General features: G+C 37.8%; 1 long non-coding RNA gene and 1 other non-coding gene across 2 annotated transcripts; both read right to left on the minus strand.

Annotated features, from left to right (window-relative positions):
• Positions 1-2,480: 2,480 nt before the first annotated feature.
• Positions 2,481-3,218, minus strand: LOC145129299 (uncharacterized). Its single transcript, XR_013717440.1, has 3 exons — positions 3,149-3,218; positions 2,916-2,989; positions 2,481-2,815 (listed from the first exon to the last, which is right to left on the minus strand). It is a non-coding gene; the product is annotated as an uncharacterized LOC145129299 (long non-coding RNA).
• Positions 2,732-2,822, minus strand: LOC145135142 (small nucleolar RNA R44/J54/Z268 family). The gene has a single exon (XR_013719621.1). It is a non-coding gene; the product is annotated as a small nucleolar RNA R44/J54/Z268 family (small nucleolar RNA).
• Positions 3,219-10,828: the final 7,610 nt, after the last annotated feature.

Raw genomic sequence — 10,828 nt, forward strand, 5'->3', positions numbered from 1 at the left:
CACACACATACAACTAAAAACACGAGATTTCATGGTCCACCACCACCCAAAATGACCAAACCACCGTTCTCAACATCAAAAGCTTCTGATCAAATCCACCCTCCATCAACAAAGTGCATTCAACAAGAGACTCTATCTAGTTCCTTACAAAAACCTAACTTCATGTTTCGGTATCCGTCCTAGAGACAATTAGTCAAACACCTGGTGTGTGTGAGCCAATCCCAGTAGATTCCATCAAGAACACGGATTAAGACACCAAAAGACAAAGAAATAATTCACTTTTACGTAGTCTGATAAGTTCAGCTCCAAAAACGGAGGATTAAGAAGAAAAAAAATGTTAAATCAATTCACAAACTGACATCCCATGTTAAGAAAAAAGGGGGGAAAAGTTGTAATCCACTTGCAGTAGTGGTTTCTAATCTTCTTCAAAGTTTGTTCAGCGTGTTTCTTTAATGATTGAAGAATTGGTGGATTTAGATCGCTTGTGGTTCGGAGATTAGGTGAATGTATGAGAAAGACGAAGAATCTGAATCTGAATAAAAAATGGGTCGAGAGATTTCGAATCTTCTACGGCCGCGATTCCTTATTATCTTCTTGATCGGTTCAGTTCTTGTCTTCCTTGCCTTCTCATCGTTCTCTGAACAAGTAATTCTTCTATAGATACTCGCAATTGTTGGAACTGAGTTGGGTTTAGATATGTTCGTTAAAACCTTGCACACATGATTTCCTTGTAAACAGGGCAGTCAGATGTGCCACACGACTTGACCTTCAGCTTTCATTGTTGCACAGAACATAGCAAACCAAGTTTAGATAGAGCGTAAAGACAGAAAAACTCGTTCGATCCAGGAGATACAAGAAAGAAGAGGGGTTCGGCCGTTCGGATGTTGCTGATACTGGACACTCCAAGTCGAAACCCAACAGGGGGTTCAATCGAGCCTCCATCACCACTAGAGAGAAATCCGAAAGCAAATCGCAAACAGAAACCCAACAGGTTGTTGTTGATTCCGGTGTTCAATTTTTTAGGTGATGATAAGGTTGTGTTCTCCGATTCCAAACAACAAAAAAATATTGATGCAGGTGTTCGAATTTTTGTTCGATAAATTTTTCATCAGTGTTCTATAAATCTGGGTTGAGGAATGAAAATATTATCTAGGTCACCAATGATAATGATAGTGGATGAGAGAGAGAGAGGGACCATTTATGCACAAACAACAAAGGGCTTAAACGAATCTGTTAACAAAGTTAGTGAGAGGCCTTTTGTGTGCAATGTTTGCTTCTTAGGAACCATCTCAGGAAAAAAAATTTCGCAAGGACCATTTCAGAGAAAAACTTGAAAGCTTAAGGACCATTCGTGTAATTTACTCTATTATATATACACTCCATATATATACCCATTTTTTTATGTGAAAGCAAAAGCAAATACAAGTGAATTTCATGTTATCATTTGTAGTATGATGTTTTAATACACGATTATATATATATACTAGAAACTTTTTGAGGCGAATTAGTTGGTGGATTTCAAACGACCTTTTGGGTAATTTTGGAATTTTAAGAAGTTAAAGTAGAATGTTAGGCAATGTCTTAAAATTAATTTTGCCTGTTGTGAGAGTTTAATTTGTAATTAGAAAAACTTAAAAGTGCAATGCCATAATTTGCTAGATTTTGTAGAGTGGAAAAAACCAGATAAAATAAATATTATAACATACAGAGGGGTAAGAAAAAATGAATATCTTTGTTGTAGGACCTAGATTAACTCACACAAACGCTAAAAACTATACGGGAAAAAGAATTAACGTCTCAAATCCAAAAATTGACTGCATCTTGGCACTCGACAAATTGGAAAAACCGATCAGTGTCATCAGACCTTGCTTGTTCATAACTCATTTCCATTGTGGAAATTTTATCTAACATACATAATCTCAAGAAAAGAAAATCATTTTGAACGGTTGAACATCTTAATTTGTGTCAGTTTCACATATTCACCACAACCACCTGCGTAATCCAAAACTGAGAAAGAAAAGAAAAGCAAATGATTTCAGTTAAAACAGTTTTAGTGTTTCGACTTGATGCCTAAAGATGAGCAATCCATTAAAATTAAACAGTTTGACAAAGAATTTCAAGAAACGTAAGTAGTTCTAATGTAGGTTGCTATTAAAAAACTGGAAATGACATTTTTTTAAAACAAATTAATAGATTCTTTCGAAAATGCACAACTAAACTCTCCAAGTTAAAGAAAACTTGTGAAGTAACTGTAAATAATATGATTATAAATCACTGAATCAAACACAAAAAGTGATCAATGCTTTGAAAGTTTGAAAAATAAAAAAAAGGTTTTCAATCATAAAGATTCATTAAAAAGAAGCTATTATAAATATTCATTTGCCGCCTAGAGAGTGATAATATTTGGGTATCATCATGCTCCAGTGGGATGAAGATTGAAGATGTATGTCAATTTCTAATTTATATCACTTACTACCGGTCATAAACTATGTTAATGATAAATACAAAATATTCAATTTTTATTAACAAACCTAATGAGCAATTTCAATCAATGCCGTTGCTAATATATCATAAAACATTGCCTCAGGTTATATTTTTTTGTTTGTATAAACTTAATATATTTATAAACCATCATAGGCAACAATGAGCATACACTACACAAAACAAAACAAACAAGAAATTAAAATGTTTAAAAGGAGCAAACTGAAATAGTTTTAGGAAGATCATAATAATTGCATCCGAGATTCCCATCGTAGACTTGGTCTATCCCTACTCCAAAACTGAAGTTCTAATGTCCCTGTCTTTTTATCATCAACTGCAATAATATATGAATCACACAACTCATTAAGCATATAAATGTTTGACCAAATGAAATGCTCAAAGGCAAGAAACAACAAAAAGTGAAAAACACATACCCGCATACAAACAAGATTTACTCCTCAGGTTAGGTTGAATTCATAGTTTCAAGACTAAAAACTGCATTTAGAACCTATCACAAATACATGAATAATATCACCATAGACACAAAAAATAAGAGAGTTGAAGACGTAACAGAAAGATCGAAGACCAATATGATAAATTTTCCAAAAAAAAAAAAAACTCTCACAATTGGCATAACAGAGATGTAATCAGATAGCAGCAATTTTACCTTTTGTCGTCGGATAGAAACAAGAGGCCAAGAGCAATTGTCGATTGTTGATATAGATGTTCTTTATCTTGACTTCGTAAAAACCAAAAGCAAAGTCACGTAGATTATTAATAAAGGAATAATTTGTCGACTATTCATGGCTGATGTTGATTTTTTTTAAAGGAAATCAAAATCCCAAAAAGTGCCTCAAACTAATTTGCTCTAAATAATAATAATTTTTATAAATTTGACGGAATACAAAGAACTTACATTCAATCATCTTCTTCTTCTTCTTTATCAAATATGCCTTTTCTGGGCCCATTTTCTCACCAAATGCAGGGTACGATGTGGGGGAGGAGTAGAATATCCAAAACAAATATTATACCAAATGTGAATAAATAACAACCAAAAATTACACTTAATAATTAGCCCTAACAATAAAGAAACCAATATGAAAATTGCTAAAAACCCCCTAAATCATAATCATTATCAGACCACCAAATTAAATTCCATTAAACTTGAAAAAAACTATCCAAAAAGTAGAGAAATTGCATAGATAATTCACAGATTCATTTAGAACTTCGGAAGAGAAGGGAACATTTGGCTAATGTTGCGACTACATGAATAACACAATTTATAAAAATCCCTAAATAAATAGGATAACAATTGCTTTGATAGAACGAAACTGATATTAGAAAATATACTCTTTGGCGTCTGTTGAAGTTGAAAAAAAGCTATATTACAAGATGATCTCATGATGAACATGTTGAATTATTGAATGACGAGTTGAGCGGTGCGAGAAATATGAATTGCAATGTACGGAAATGGTGTGATGGTTCCATCTCAAACGTGCTCTTCGATAAACATCTCTCACGCGCCATACACGCTTTCAGAAAATTAGGGCTTTTATATATATATATATATATATATATATATATATATATATATATTCATCTACTCTAATAAATGAAAACCATTTTTGTCATTTGTCACTCTCTAATACATTATGTCACATGTCATTTTGTGATAATTTTACATTAAATTTATCCACATGTTATGTTATTTTATGGTTTTTTTCATTTTATTAAATTCCATATAATATTTAAATGTAATAATAAATGCATACCAAATACATTAATGCAATTTTTTTTTATAATTTCTAAATTTCTAAATTGAATTCAATTATTTCAATTCTTCATTATTTAAATTTTTTGTTTAAATTTAAAGAGAAATTAACACTTCAATTTTAATAGTTAAATATTTCTCTCTTTTATCTTATAAATTCAAACTTTTAAAATTTTTAGATCTTCATATATATATATATATATATATATATATATATATATATATATATATATATATATATATATATATATATATATATATATATATATATATATATATTAAAAACGTACTTTATTCATTATATCATTTGTATTTATGTAAAATTATTACTTAAAAAATGTATAATGTTTACAACTTTATATTAATCATTTTCTTAAAAAAAATTTGTGTTGTATACAGGTCCCACACCTAATTATTATTATATATATATATATATATATATATATATATATATATATATATACTCTATGTGTATGTATAACGATTTTTTATGTGAAAGCAAATACCTGTGAACAGACCTGGCAATTCGAGACACGGATACACGAATATGTGAGAAACACGACACAACACGAATACACGACACGAATATATCTTGAAAATTGAGATGAATCTTATTTCTCATCATGTAATCGTATCGTGTCAAATTCGTGGCCAACACGTTTTCATGACACGAATACACGATTGTCTGGTCTACCTGTGAATTTTATGTTATCATTTGTAGTTTCATGTTTTAATACATGATTATATATATATATATATATATATATATATATATATATATATATATATATATATATATTGGGGGATAGGGAATATACATTACAGCCCCACCTAAATTTAGGTACTAAACATCTAAACTGTGTTAATTGGATTAGTAAATATACCCGGTTCGGTTTTCATTTGGTAAATATACTATCCCACATATCATTTCTTTACTCCATTATTGTTTAACCATCCACATTTTCTTTCCTTCATTATCGTTTATATATATATATATATATATATATATATATATATATATATATATATATATATATATATATATATATATACTTACTTTATTCATTATATCATTTGTATTTATGTAAAATTATTACTTAAAAATGTATAATGTTTACAACTTTATATTAAACCTTTTCTTAAAAAAAAATTGTGTTGTATACGGGTCTCACACCTAATTATTATATATATACTCTGTGTGTATGTATAACGATTTTTTTATGTGAAAGCAAATACCTGTTATCATTTGTAGTTTCATGTTTTAATAAATGACTCTCTCTCACTCTCTCTCTCTCTATATATATATATATATAAAGATCAACAACAAACTCTTTTTGAAGGAGAAAACCAACGAACTCCATTTGTAGCTTCTTCCTTCATCTTTCGACTGATTGATCAAGCCACCATCCTTCGACTGCATAATCAAACACAACATGAGTAAAATTAGGGTTGAATGTTAGATCTACCTACTGACTGTTCCCTTCACTGAAGACCTCCTGCACGCCTTCCCATTTCTTCCAACTGTAACAAACCCATCTCTTCACCTCCCCTCCCCTTTCCCTGTACACAGACCTTCCATTCACCACCACCTCTTCTTTGATACGTCTTCATTCTTCCGAAAATCAAGGGATTTGTCTCTCTCCGAATCATCTCGTCGCATCCATCACTCTCTGGCCGACTGGTCTTATTGCACCCATCACGATATCTCTAAATCATAAAAAGGTTAAATTTCTCCCGTTTTCCTGGTTGTTGTAATTGTTCGATATCTAATGTTTGCGGCCGTAAACTCCTTGGACAACTCGTCGAGTTTCCATACAACTCACCGAGTTCATGCATGTCCAAAGGTCGGGAAAACCCTAGCTGACTCGCCGAGTCCCTTCAGTCCAAATTCATACATATGCTTATTAAGCCGTCTTAAGGTTCCATATTGCATATCCAGCTTCCCAAGGCATGTTTATCATGTAAAGTTGCAAACTTTATGTGCATGCAAGGCTCTAAGGTCTTATAATGACAAAACCAAGCTTGAAATGGAGTTTTACACTTGAGGAAAGGTTCACACTTGCTAAAGCTGAAAGCTTTATAGACTTAGAGACCAAAGAGAGTTCAGATCTGAAGTTACAATTTCAGATCTTAGCTCATACCCAAGAATAGCTTCTTATTATGCTAGAAAAGCCCTAATCTTTAACCAAATGAGATCTAGAATGAAATGAGGTCAAGATAATGACTTGATACCTTCCAAAAGATGCTAACTGAGGTAGATTTCTGATCCCCACACGTTCCTTGCTTCTAGACACTTGTTCTCCAAGTTCTTCTCACCAAGAATCCTCTTCCAAAGCTTAAAACACACAAATGGAGCACACACACACGAATTAGGGTTTGCTGGACTCTCAAGAGGCTGTAAGGGGGCTAAAGGAGGCAAATGATCCTTTAAATAGGGTGCAAAACCCCGAAAATTAGGGTTTCATCCTCCAGCTCCTACTCGTCGAGTCCCTTCCTAGATTCGGCGAGTAGGTCACTTAAACACGTGGACCAACCCGCTGCTACTCGACGAGTCAGGGCACCCAACTCGTCGAGTAGACCTTGAAATCATGAAAATTTATAACCATAAATCAATACCTGAGAATCGGGGCGTTACAATTCTCCCTCACTTGAACTAGAATTCGTCCTCGAAGTCTGCTGCGGTGAATAACCCTGGATAGTGCTCCCGTATTTCCGCCTCCGGCTCCCACGTCTACTCGGATCCTTTCCGATGCTGCTACTGGTTCCCTACATAGTTCAAGTGCTCTCTGACCTGAACATCACCCAGCGATACAACCGTCTACTCATCCAGTATGAGCCTTCAAAGCTTAACAAACTCACTTACACCGAGCCTTCGGTATGACTGGACCGCCCACTCGGGGCCTACAGTCTTTCCGGACCGTTCGTCGAGCGCTTGACCCGACTAGGCCGCCCTGCTAGGTCCTCGATCAATCTGGACCGCTATGGTCCGCTAACATCCTTTCCCAGTCCTATTCTTCTACTGAACCCCTGTGCCTACGACTTACCGTCGGCCCGCACCGGATATCTTGGCCTACTGCATAAAGCAGGACCGCCTCAGCCCGATCAAGCACAACATGCCATCTAATAGACCATCAGGATAATATATCCACATAACACCAACAATAATCTACCATATCGCTCCTTGTCGCCCACCACATCCATAGAATACAGCCCCGCAACCGATTACCACCAACAACATACCTACCACTACCGGTCAACCAGTACGACACTCATATCTAGCCCATATCACCCTTCGGGTTGGAATACCAATATGCCAAATCCACTTGATCATAGGGTTCGGTCATCCTCGGGATGGAATACACTAGATTGGGATACCAACATGTCGAAGCAGTTCAACCATCAAGTTGAAATTCTCAGGGTTTGTTGGCCTACCGCCTCAACCCTACCGCTCCTCTTGAGCCTTCGTGCCTACAACATGAGTCGGGTATGCCCACTCCGGCCCTCAGCTCATGACCGGAATGCTCCCGATAACCTATCGACACTGTTGTCTTCATTTCAGTTGTCCCAATGCTCCATCCTAGACATTCTCACCTCCTCCATTGCCCAAAAGGGCCTAAACAATACCCGCACATAGATCTACAAACACATACAGAGTCTTTTCGTACACCTGAAAACCCAAGTCGTCAATACCGCCCTAAACACATAAACTGTCCGAAACAGTAGGCTGCCTTCTGGTTGCTTCCAAAGTTCACTGAGACCTCCCCGGTCCCAACTTATCTGGAATACCGAAGTCTTGTCCGGTTGCTGAGCCAACGGTAATCTCACAGTCGCCCCACGCGACTCCCGAAGGAAACTTCGACTAGCAATAACCGCCCTAAATATATCGCCACTCATGGCTCCATCAATCCTTCTGATCCATTTGATCATAACATCCTGACAACCTGACGCCATCGAATCAGATAGGAAAATAGAACGCTACCAGAATACTGTAGTCTTACATCATGTCCGGTCTCCAACGACCTACCGTTTTCCTGATTCCGATTATGCTATGGTCTACCCACAATCTTGCGAACAGGCCCACCCTGACCTAATCATCTGAAAGAATCTGTGAATGCTACAAATCATCTCGCAGTCTCACAACACTTCCCACACCATCTGACCGCTAGTGAATGCTACGGCTACCCCCGCAGTCTTACAACACTTTCCATACTATCCGATCGCTTGTGAATGCTACGACTACCCCCACAGTCTTACAACACTTTCGTTCTAACACAACCTCAGTCCGATACCTTATCCTCAATCTATCAATCCAAATACCCTCATAGTCTATCACACACCCGACTGAACACCCGAACTGAACTCAATTCATGACTGGAACCCCAAACTGATTCCCATGCTGGGAAGTTTACCAAACTCCCAACTCACACAACCCTCAAACCAAACAGCCACTTGGGCCGTCTTTCTTCCTGACGAGGATGCGAAACCTATCCCAGTTTCGGAACCACTCCCGCTTCCGAATCCCGGGACAATTCTCCCCCACTTAGGTTCGACTAAGTCTTCACAATACATGAAAATTGGAGAATTCCCAATCTTTCTCCCTTTCCAGCGATTGATCCGATAACAACCAACTCTTACCAACTAGTGCTCCATTACTAGCCAATCCCAAATGATCACACACTTCTAAGAACTAGATGAACACTTCCTGAATCCCAGTGAAACCGACAATCCCTAATGCTTGAATGATCCCTCATTCAAATCTTGAAGACCAAAATATAGATAATCCAACTAATACCTTAACAACGAGCTACTTCCTTTGGCGCTTTCACCCGCCAATCAATAACGGTTACTAAAACCACTGAATCCCGACAATACTGAATAACCATTCTGTGGGACCCTGTCTGCAGACCTCCCACATAATACCCCTTTTCCAAAGGTGTTCCAAACAAGTTTCCAGCTCAAACGTTCACAGCTGAACTGCAGTAGCTGAAGTAACCTCTGTCCTAAACCGGGATACAAAATATTCCCAAGACATAGTCTATAATCCCAACATTGCAATAGGTCACACAATCAATCCTTACCACATGATACAAGAGATCCAAGGCAACCAGACCTCACAAAATACTTATGCCACCTCGACCCACCTGCGCTTACCGGCGCTGAAATAATGTCGCCAATCCCTGCAACCAACTGACCCCGAGCTGAAATACAACCTGATCCTGGGGTCACAAGCCTGCTCACTCATTCGAGCTCGAAAACTGAAAGGGCACAATCCTTGCCCTATAAAACGACAACCCAATCCATGAATTAACCACTCCACTTCCAGCTGTCAAAACCCCAGCCGAACATAATCATCACTCATTTACAAGTCCCCGCGACTCACATTCCGGCCTCGAGCAAAACCCCCGAAGCCTCAAATCCATACACGCCTGTGATAGCCACTCCCGCTCGGCCCGCGGAAAATAATGAGTACATAATACCTCCCTGATCTCAAGTAACTGCATCCCTACGCTCATCAGAATACGTCCCAGAACTGGAAAGCTCGACCAACTCCTCCCCTTACCGTTGTTACAGCTGCTAAAGCTGCCGCAGCAACCGTCTCGGCAATGGCTGCATAGCGCTCGCCGAAATACTCAACCATGGTGGTCTTAATAGACCCGAAATCTCCGAAAACTACCCCCGGACAATCTTGATCACCTCCTCCCGGATGATCTCACTAACACGATCCCCTGAAAATGCTGGCCTATCCTAGCAGCCCGCTCCCGATCCTAACCTGGATCCGGTCTCAAGACGTCTCGTAACCACCATTATGGTAAAACACTAGAAAATTCTCTGATAACCCATATAATGACAGGGAACCAACTCCCAACCCAACCCTAGGGGTTGTGACTTCCTTGCTACGCGTATGGGTCCTGTGTTTTCAGTAGTACGGGCCCATACTACCTTCCACACCTACCCATATTTGTCTCAAGTATCATCACAACGCCCTAACAATATACATAATCATAACGAGCGCTCAATCCTCACCCCTAGAGGAATGCTAAATATCTTATAACTGGCCTCCCGTCCTCTCTCTACCCACCCATCCATGAAACTTTCACCAACCCTGCAGCACTAGTGTATGCTAACCATACATAACGCTGGACCCTACAGACTTTCGAATATCTGATCCTACCCTAAGACCTAATCAATAAGAACAGAACATAAGGCCAAATCAAACATTCTCGGGCTATAAGATCTTAATTATGTACAGCCGCGATACATACACAAGTAACTACAGTAATGATGTCAATCTCACATAAAGAAAACCCTAGGCTAGCAGGCATCATGTAATCAAGCAATTCTATCATGCCATTCCTGAAGATTCCTAGCCTAGTACTAGCATGTTGTTCTATCATATCACATAATCAAATAACCGTATGGTATTTTGGGGTCTACTTACTGGCTCCGGCTGATCGTACACTTGCATCCTCCTTTTACTTATCTTGAAAACCATTTAAAACTCATTTTGAAAATCCTTCCTTGATTTGAGACTGGATTCACACGAGTGTTCCTCCAATTCACTCAAACCAAGGCTCT

This window comes from Lactuca virosa, chromosome 8, assembly GCF_052849685.1.
Source record: "Lactuca virosa cultivar CGN04683 chromosome 8, Lactuca_virosa_CGN04683_v6, whole genome shotgun sequence".
Classification (NCBI taxonomy): domain Eukaryota; kingdom Viridiplantae; phylum Streptophyta; class Magnoliopsida; order Asterales; family Asteraceae; genus Lactuca; species Lactuca virosa.